Genomic DNA, 10,665 nt, shown 5'->3' with positions numbered 1-10,665 from the left:
CCACTAAACACATTTCAGCCTAAAAACAGACAACAGACTGGACTCCAATTTCAGGAAAACGGGATGTCGTTACAAATAAAATAAACTGCAGAGATAAAATAAAGGGGAATTATTAAGAAAACAAAACACATAATAATCTAGGGTTAACAGAATTGCTGTTTTGCACTTTTTGTGACTCATGGTACTGATATTTTGCTAATATTCTTCTTTTTGTAGCTTATTTTTATATGAGATTAGTTTAATTTTTGCATTTTTATCTGAAATGTAAAGTTGTACAGTTCCATGTTTGTATCTTGGAATACATGTTTTTTTATGTACTGTATCACTGTGCTGTGTTTGATTCCATTTTTTTTTTTTTTGAGCAGTTAACAGAGCCTTTAAATCTCCTTTTCAACTGCTTTACAAGACACAGTAGATAGTCCTCGCTTTAGGTGAGCTCACAAAATAGTTAACTAAAAAGTGGTAAATGGTTTTTAATTCACTGAATTAATCATGATTTATATTAGTAATATGTGATTATAAAGCATTTAATAACACTCAGTTACAGTATATCTTAATAATTACTTACACTTTCTAAATGATCTTATGAACCACAGACACCCCTTAAATAAGTGGTTTATGACAGAACTGTTTGCTAATGAAGGAACAATGCTTTGTAAATGATTAATTAAGCATTTACTTATGCTTAACTAATGCTTAATAGTGTGCAGTTATTATTAAGTGTTACCAAAGAGACATATACACAATGAACTGCATGATACTATAAAATGCATGACAAACCAAGCAAGAAAACACCCGTAAAATTTTTGGCTGTCTCAATAGCACTCTGTCACTTTGTCTGCTTCTATGATTGGCTGAAGGAGAAGGAATCAGACATGTTTGAAGAACTGGTTAAAGCCTCTTCACTGAACCTTATAAATGCTCAGAAATATCTGGAGTTTTAGTAACATGCGTTTTATTAATATGAGTAATATAAATTTCACTCAGTTTGAAAGTGTGTGAGTTTTCTATTTACATCCCACAGAAAACAGGGACCCCGAGGGGCCACAGAGTAAGTTCTTGTAATATTTCTATTAGAGAGTTTAAAAGTCAACATTATAAAAGTCCAAAATATTTATACCAATATTTAATCAGGAAAAGTTCCTCATATTCAGTTTTGGATTATGAAGCTGATTAAATTTAACTTTTTAACTCTCCATTCAAAATATTAAAACAGGGTACCAGATTTTTCTGTAGTTAAAATATTCAAAATGGGATTGTTTATTAGCATCTAGTCCACTATCATAATGCAATCAGTCTTAAAATACAATCCGAGTTTTAATGATCAAAATAATTAGAGTTTTAATACACACATTGAGGTAATTTATACTGACACACATGTGTCACAGACAGAAGACAACAGAGACAGAGTTTATTGATAGTGGGTAGTGAAATGAGGTGAACGATGGTGAAATAGTGCAGACTGCAGACGAAGCTCCCACACACACACACACACACACACACACACACACACACACACACAGGATCATTGGAAACAGACCCACATGGATTAGCTTCTTGGGAGGACGATGAACTTGGATTACTACTGCATAAAGAGAGATAAAGAGTCAGATTAGTAGACACAGCGTGCAATAGCAGCTAGCATGTATGAGACCAGACAAGGTGTGTGTGAGTGTTTTTTATGTGTAGTGGTAATGACGGGTACCAGGTGATGGTGATCAGAACTCAGGTGATGTGGATCTGGTTTGCTGAGTGAGGGGAGAACCTGGCGATTCCATGACAGTACCTCCCCCTGAGGGTCCGCTCCTGAGGACCGCTGCAAACTCTGGCGCTGAGGTGGGCGGCCTCTACTTCGGGGTGCGGGCTTGTTGGGGTGGGCATTGTGGAAGTTTGGGGTCCAAGATGTTGTCCTTGGGGACCCATGAACGTTCCTCTGGGCCAAATCCCTCCCAATCGACAAGATACTCTAACCTGCCACCTCGGCGTCTGGAGTCCAGCAGGAGTTGCCAGACGGTGTACATGGCGTGATCATCTCTGGGGGGGGGGGTTCATGTGAGGGGAGAAGGAGAGACAGGTGAGTGATACATTTTTAGTGAAGAGACATGGAACACTGGGTGAATCCGGTAGTGCGAGGGGAGTTGGTTATCGGATTGACCTCCTTTACGACAACGAATGAGCCAATAAATTGGGGACTCTGCTTTTTGCAGGGAAGGCGTAGGTGGATATTCTTTGTGGACAGCCAGACCCTGTCCCCGACCTTGATGTTGGGTGTCAGGGCATGACAAACATCCACCTGCTGTTGCTGGCGCCTGCCAGACCCCAGCAGGTGATGATGCGCTGAGTTCCAAACCCTCTCGCTCTCATGGAACCAGTGCTGGACAGACAGGACTTCTGATGGCTCATCTGTCCAGGGGAACAAGGGATGTTGGTAACTGAGCACACACTGACACGGGGTTAGGTTGGTGGTCTGCTGACGTAGAGAGTTCTGTGCGTACTCGGCCCATGGGAGAAACTGGCTCCAAGAGTTCTGGTGGTGATGGCAGAAGGTTCAGAGGAAGCGGTTAATCTCCTGGATCTTCCGTTCAGTTTGGCCATTGGACTGTCTGTGATAACCTGAAGAGAGACTGATGGTCGCATCTAGGAGCTTGAAGAACATTTTCCAGACCCTGGAAACAAACTGTGGACCACTGTCAGACACAATGTCTCCGGGCAGGCCGAAATACATGAACAAATAACATCTCTGCACTTTCCATGGCTGTGGGCAAACTCTTAAGGGGTATGAGTCTTAACATCTTAGAGAAGCGATCGACTACCACAAAAATGCAGGCATTACCTTGTGAGGCTGGGAGGTCCATAGCGAAGTACACTCCAAGATGCGACCAGGGATGATGAGGAATGGGTAATGGGTGGAGTTTTCCACTGGGAAGGTGTCGTGGTGTCTTTGCCATAGCACAATCCTTACACCCCCTCACGAACCTTCTGATGTCCTGAGCCATGCTGGGCCACCAGAAGCAATGTTTCATCAGCGAGAGGGTTTATTGTATTCCGGGGTGACCAGTGCCTAGAGAAGTATATGCCTCAGTGATTAAAGGAACATGATGAGACAATGGTACATACCTGTGACCTTCTGGGCAGCCCGGTGGTACTGGTGGTGTGTTCGGGATCGTGTCCTCCTCGCTCCACTTGATGGGAGAGACAAAGACCTTGGACGGCAGAATGGTTTTGGGAGGCGTGTGGTCATTTTCGGGTAAAAACATCCTTGACAAAGCATCAGCTGGGCAATTTTTGTGTCCTGGAAGGTAAGCAATAACACAATCAAAGTGAGTAAAGAATAGGGCCCACCTGGCTTGTCTGGCGTTCATCCGCTGAGCTTCCCGGAGATACTGGAGGTTCTTATGGTCCGTCAGCACTGTGAAGGCAAGCCAGTGTCTCCATTCCTCCAATGCTAACTTGATGGTCAGGAGTTCACGATCGCCGATGTCGTAATTCTTCTCTGCCGGGTTAAACTTGTATTAGAAGAAAGAGCATGGATGACGAGTTGGAGGTTTCCACTTTTGCTGCGAAATAACTGCTCCCACTCCAGTCGACGACGCGTCTACTTCCACAAGGAACGGCCTCTCTGGGTCTAAATGGGTTAGAACTGGTGCTCCGCAGAAAACTTGTTTTAGATTATTAAATGCTTTATCCATTTCTGAAGTCCATTTGAGCAGTTTTGGCTTACCTCTCAATGCTGACATAAGAGGAGCTACGATGCTGCTGAAATTCTGAATGAAACGATGGTAAAAATTTGCAAACCCCAAGAATTTCTGTAGGTCCCTGATTGTTGATGGGGCCGGCTAGTTCTTAATGGTGTTCACCTTCTCCTCGTCCATGCTGACACCTTTAGCTGAGACATGGTATCCCAGAAATTGGATTATGGGTTTGTGGAACTCACATTTGCAGCCTTTAGGAACAGGGATTGTTGACGCAGCTGTTTCAGCACTTCCTTCACATGTAGGTGGTGCTCGGCAGAGCTTCTGGTAAAGATAAGAATATCATCAATGTATATCATCATATACAGGTTCAGCAGGTCTCGGAAGATGCCGTGCGTAAAGTCCTGAAAGAAGTGGATGGAGAGTTAACAATGCCATACGGCATGACCAAATATTCCCAGTGGCCTGTAGGGGTCACAAAAGCGGTCTTCCACTCATCTCCTTTCCGGATTTATATGAGATTGTAGCGCTGCGAAGATCTTGTTTGGTGAAGATTTTGGCACCTCGGAGCTGTTCAAGAGCTGATGCAACGAGGGGGAGCGGATAGCGCAATTTCTTGGTAATTTGGTTCAGCTCTCTAATCAATACAGGATCGTAACCCATCATCTTAGGGTGATGCAGTGGGGGAAGTTGACAGCCATATATACCCTTGAGCCAGCTCTTCCCTGATGTACTTGTTCATGGCCTCTTGTTCGGGGATCGTCAAGGAATAGATTTTTCCTTTAGGCACTGGTTCACCCGGAAGGAGGTCAATGGCACAGTCCCAAGGCCGGGGAGGAGGTAGTTTCGATGCTCTCTTGGGACAAAAGACATCTTTAAGGTGGCGTATTCTGGTGGGATAGAGACAGACACATTATTCTGAGGGCTTTCAATAGAGGTGCTGCATACCTTAAGTAGCTTAGGAGGATGACAAGGTTTAGGGATTTTCTGAAAGCAGCAAGGAAAACAATGGTCACTCCAACACTTCACTTCACCAGTGTCCCAGGAGAGCTCCGGATGATGCTGCATCAGCCAGGGTCTTCCCAGCCCTCGGAGGACGAATGGGACAGTCACCAATGGAATGCCTCATGCTCACACAGTACAGGCAGAGACCCTGGGTCAGCTGTTGATGACGTTTTGCTAGGGAGATCATGGTGGAGTGGAGCTGCATGGGTTCGGGCCCGGGAGGAGGTGGTTCTGGCAGGTGAGTCTGGGGAAGTACATTTGGGGTGCATGATAACATATGACTTTCCGTTCGAATGGCTCATTGGATGAAATTCTCCAACCCCATGATGTCATCGAAGGCTCATAATTGAAGACAAAGTTCTGGTTGTAAGCCATTACAGCAAGTTGTTATAAGCGCTCGCTCATGCGTGCGGAACTGCAGAGAGTAGTCGACCGCCGAAGATTTTCCCTGTTTAATATGATAAACTTTATCACGCACAGTTGTATCTCCAGCAGGAATACCAAATACCTCTTGGAAATAGGTAGTGACTTCCTTGATGGAATATAAAAAGGATCCGTCTTGATGCCAGATGGACTCTTTTCCGTTGAGTAATGAGATGATAAAGGAAATCTTGCTGTGATCTGTGGGAAAACGAGATGGTTGCATTTCAAAGTTCAAATAACACTGGAGGAGAAATCCCTTACATTCTTCCACGACGGCTGAGTAGGGCGCGGGGTTGGCCATGGGAACCGTGGCGACAGTAGCACTGTTCGTCGCGGGGATCTGGTAGTGCGACGGTTGTCCCGGTGTCTGTAGCAACTCCTGTCTCAGCATGTCGACCAGTCCTTGGTAGGTGTCCGAGACAAGTACGAAGACAAGTTTGTCGGTCTGGTCTTCTGTCACACACAGAAGACAATCGAGACAGAGATACGTCAAAATAACAGAGTTTATTGATAGTGGGTAGTTCACCATCATATGAGGTGAACGATGGTGAAATAGTGCAGATGAAGCTCCTACACACACACACTGGATCACTGGAAGCAGACCCACACGGATTAGCTTTTTGTGAGGACGATGCGTGCAATAGCAGCTAGGGTCTAAGAGACTGGACAAGGTGTGTGAGTGTCTTTTATGTGTAGAGGTAATGACGGGTGCCAGGTGACGGTGATCAGAACTCAGGTGATGTGGATCTGGTTTGCTGAGTGAGGGGAGTACCTGGCGATTCCGTGACAACATGTCCTTCAGTGACACATTTTCGTTTTCGGATTCCCACTAAGGAATGTGTCCTAGTTTGCATGGGTTAGTTTTGAAAAGACAAGATCAACTATCAGAGTTGTTCTTACCTTGAATGCAGGTGTCCTTCGAAGTCCCTCGGTCTTCTAACAAAGGATCCTCTTCAAGTTCTTCTACTTTATCTATTGTTTGAATCTTTAAGTAATGAAGAGGTCAAGCTGCTTCTCTTCAACTGAGATTGAGACTCAAGTCCAGATAGAGGGAATCATGGATATTTCCAAATATCAATCTGTTTAACACAAAGCCTGTTGGTTTCTGTTAGATAGCTGAAGAAGAAGAAGAAAGCTTCCAGCATGATAATGACCTGAAGCACAAATGATTAAACTTTTCTCATGGGGTGTAACTGCACACATGCCTGTCTCCCAAACAGGGCTATGTCTGATGCTTTGGAACCCGAATAACATCCCATCTGTGGTTTTGACTGTAGTCTACATGTGTAGTTTGGCGACATCTTCTTGTTTGTTGCGGCACCTCCATGATATTAGCACTATTATTGTGTTCTGCATATTTACAGGAATCTGCAGTTGATTAATGATTTTCTTAGGAATAACATTTGCTTCAGCACCCGAGGTTTAGCCTGAAGTTGACACTTGTGCGTGCCACATTCACATTTGTGTGCCAGCCTGTGTCAGTGTTGTTTGGCTTAACAACTGAACCAATAAACAGTCTGTCCACTCCTGCTACCTCAGTGGTTATTTTTGCCACATTTTTTTACACACTTCATTAGAGGCTTTGCCATTTGTTTATGTTCTGCCAATCTGTTGTTTCTCTGTGCAAGCTGTGACCCCTTTTTCATAATTGCATGTTCATACTGTTGGAAAAAAATCTTAGTAGAAATAATTAAAATATTATTCCTTACAATACTATAACCAAAGTAAAGTATTAGGCCTTGCAAAATATTACAATTGCTGTCATAAGACATGTAGGTGATGTTGTAGGCCAAATATGTTTATTGCAACCAGATTCGGGGCTGTTAGGCCTAGTCAGTCTGAGCACATTTGTAATAACAACTTGTTATGTAGAAGGGAAAATACCATTGTTCCCAGACCTTAGCTCATAAATTGTTATGGAAAATGAAGAACACCATGGTTCTCAGACCTTGGTCCATAGCAATAACATGTTATGTAGAATGAAAAAAACAGTGGTCCACAGACCTAGGCCCTGAGAACTAAAGGGAGAAAAATCCATAAATGGGCATGTGGTGCTCATAAACTTGTTGTGCAGACTGAAGAAGGCCCAGGTGTTTAGTCTGAGGTCATGAAAAATAAGGGAAGGAAAATCCATAAATGGTCATATGGGTGAAAGGTAATGGGAAATAAGGGGAAATTGGGTCAGTGTATTTAGAAAACATAGGAGATGATTCCGGTAAATAAGGTGATATGGCACCTGGGCTCCTAGGAGCGCCAGGGTATATATTGAGAAGATATCTGAGGTTTTTTTTTTGGTTCTTCGGGGGCGAAGGTGTGTGTGTGCGTGTGGGGGCGCGCGCACGCGGGCGCGTGCCCGTGTCCGCGGGTCAAGGTGGGTGGTTTTTATTTCTGCAAGGACGTCACGAGAGTTCTTGTTTTTCTTGATTGATTTTGCATGACATGCTCTTTTTAGGGGTTTTCATTTGTTACTTTGAATTTGGCAATTTGTTACTTTTGATTTGGCAATTTGTTACTTTTAATTTGGCAATTTGATACTTTGAATTTGGCAATTTGTTACTCTGAATTTGGCAAATTATAATTTGTTGGCTGATTGACCATAATAAAGAAGTTTGCTCATTCTCATCCAGGTCTGAGGAGTTTTCTCAGTATTTTTGTAGTAATTATAGAGTTAACAGTGAAATTTAACTAAATGCCTAAGAGAAGAGATCACCCTGTGATGTGTCGACTTGGAGACCGGCTCTGAGTTCCGACATATCTAATGGCACCCCAGATGGGACTTCAAAGGGGCTAGCTTGACCTGTGTCCGGGACCAGGACCACTCTCTCTGAAGGGTCACAGAGGCCGGCCATAATATTAAGGTAAGCAGACGCCTGTTATATTCGAAGTCTGTGCGTAGTGAATCTGTGACTTGAATAGGGAGGGGTGGCCCTGGGAGGCGGACAGCTGCCCTTGAAGTCAAGAACTCTTAAGGGTGAAATACAGTATAATAACTGGATGAAATAGGAAATAGATAAAGTTGTTTTGATTTGTGACTGTGTGAGTGGCAGGGTAAAATCTCATGTGCGGATTCTGTTGTGAGAGGCACACACACACTTAGACAGAGAGAGAGGTGTGTGTGTGTGACAGGCATAATCTCATGAGTGAGTTCTGTTGTGAGAGGCACGCACACGGAGAAAGAGGGAGAGGTGTGTGTGTGTGGCCGAACAAAAATCTCATGGGTGCATTCTGTCGTGAGAGACACACACACGGAAAGAGCGAGCGAGAGACAGAGTGAGGGGTGTGTGTGTGTGTGTGTGTGTGTGTGTGTGTGTGTGTGTGTGTGTGTGTGTGTGTGTGTGTGTGTGTGTGTGTGTGACAGAAAAAAACTCATGAGTGAATTCTGGTGTATACATTTTTTTACTTACTTATATTTTTGGTATTAAGGATTGAAAATTCCTGTGGCGTACCGCCGGTGTGTATATAACTCACAGCCGGGACTGAACGGGCAGGTGGTGAAAACGCGTTGGCCCTAGATACCGCTGTCCAGCGAGACAGGTCTGCTTGGTAGGGCTTGGTAGGGCTTGGTATGTGTTTCTGATGTATTTTACTTTGCACAGGCATTGAAGAGAAGTGGACCAACATTCCATAGGCCACAATCAGCAACCTAATCAGTTCCTCTGACTGATACTGACTGATACCAAAACCCCCCCCACCCCCAATATAAGTAAAACTGCACATTTTATAGTTGCCTTTTATTGTGACCAGTCATATAAGCACACCTGTGCAATAATCATGCTGTTTAATCAGTGTCATGATATGTCACCTGTGAGGTGGATGGATTATCTCAGTAAAGGAGAAGTGCTCACTAACACAGATTTAGACAGATTTGTGAACAATATTTGAGAGAAATAGGCCTTTTGTGTACATAGAAAAAGCCTTAGATCTTTCAGTTCAGCTCATGAAAGGGGGGGGGGGGTTCAAATGTGTTGCACTTATAATTTTTTCAGTATATAATAGAGTGAATAATGTGAATAAAACATTTTTCAGTTGGGTTTATGTGACATTAAAATAAACTTAAAAATATAATTTTATTTAAAACTGTAAATATATTGTGAACTTTAGACAGATATGTTTCTCTTCTATAAAGCCAATGTACTATAGTGAAAACTCTTTTTTTATTGAAAAATGTTTAGAAAACGATGTGGAAAGTGTGAACTTCTGTCCATGCTTTCATTCCTCATTAATGTTCTTCTATGAAGAGATCTGTTTTCATAGATTTTTTTAAAATATATTCCTATATATGTATTTGTGTTTTAATTGTAATTCTATATTATAATTAACATAGTATTTTTCATAACACAGTCAAACAGAGTATTTCATTGTTTTTGGTACAGTGTATGAGTCAGCAAACGAATCTAGCCCAGATTCATCTGGCACAGCTGGCATTCATCCGGCACTGGCATACAGCATGTGGGCCAAACATGGCCCGGTAGTATTCGGCCCAGATGTCAAGTATACATATGTGGGCCACATACGTATGGCCGATCTTAACCCATATTTAAAATCCATTTCAAATACATTTGAGTAAAATCCCAATGTTTGCATTCACAAAGATATTTCCATCTTTCGGTGTCTAATGCCTTCAAGTTAATCCAGGCAACAATAAAGATTTATATTTCTGAATTATGAAAATCAACTGTAATTGTTTGATTTCAGTTGATAAGGTTTTTGCGATTAATTTAAAACCTCTTATGGACCTCCGCCTATATCCATTGTCCAACAAAAACTGGTACAGCTCCCACATACTTTGACACACAGGGGTGAGCCTGATCTCATTTGAAAGAAGAGATTCTCTAGTTTCAGAAACTAGTTATACTAGTTATACTAGTTATACTACTATATAACTTTGAAATAAAAGGCTGCAGGCTCAGTCTGACAAGCCATAAACAAGCATAGACTCTCTCTCTATCACTCTGGTGTGAAAACAGGCCTGTAACTTGACACCCTGAGCTGTGAGAGGGACAAAAGGTCAGGGATTACGCAAGAATTCTTCTGCGCATCCAGTTCATGCAGACACAGGCAAAGAACATACGGCATGTCATATACCGTTGGAATCGTCTGCTTATTGGCTAAACGGCTGTATAGGTCCCAGCCCATTTCATTGCTATTGGAAGAAGTAATTGTCAGTCAAAGGCGGGTTCCCAAAAATTAGGTCATGCCACCATTGGCTTCTCAGCCGTCTATCTCTGCCATACATGCACCGATTGGCTCAAATGAGGGCTTATTTGATTCATTAGGACCTGGGCTATAAATATGACGTAGACTTTGAATTTTTGAATATCCCAATTAGGAGTTAGAGCGGCAAAACGAGATGATGGCGCACTTCTGTTCCTTGGCGCACCACAATTCCTTGGACCTGTGTGGATTTTTGTGGATTATTTGTGTTGGAATATATTACCCCAGTGAAGAAAGAGACACGTCTAAAGGTAAGGGAAAAACCGGTCTAGCGCCACCTAGGTCAGTTTTGTCCGAAATTTTTTTCTAATTGTATGAAGGCTGTGAATCA

This window comes from Tachysurus fulvidraco, chromosome 16, assembly GCF_022655615.1.
Source record: "Tachysurus fulvidraco isolate hzauxx_2018 chromosome 16, HZAU_PFXX_2.0, whole genome shotgun sequence".
NCBI lineage: Eukaryota > Metazoa > Chordata > Actinopteri > Siluriformes > Bagridae > Tachysurus > Tachysurus fulvidraco.
The sequence above is the reverse complement of the archived record's forward strand: the minus strand, read 5'-3'. Positions refer to the sequence as shown.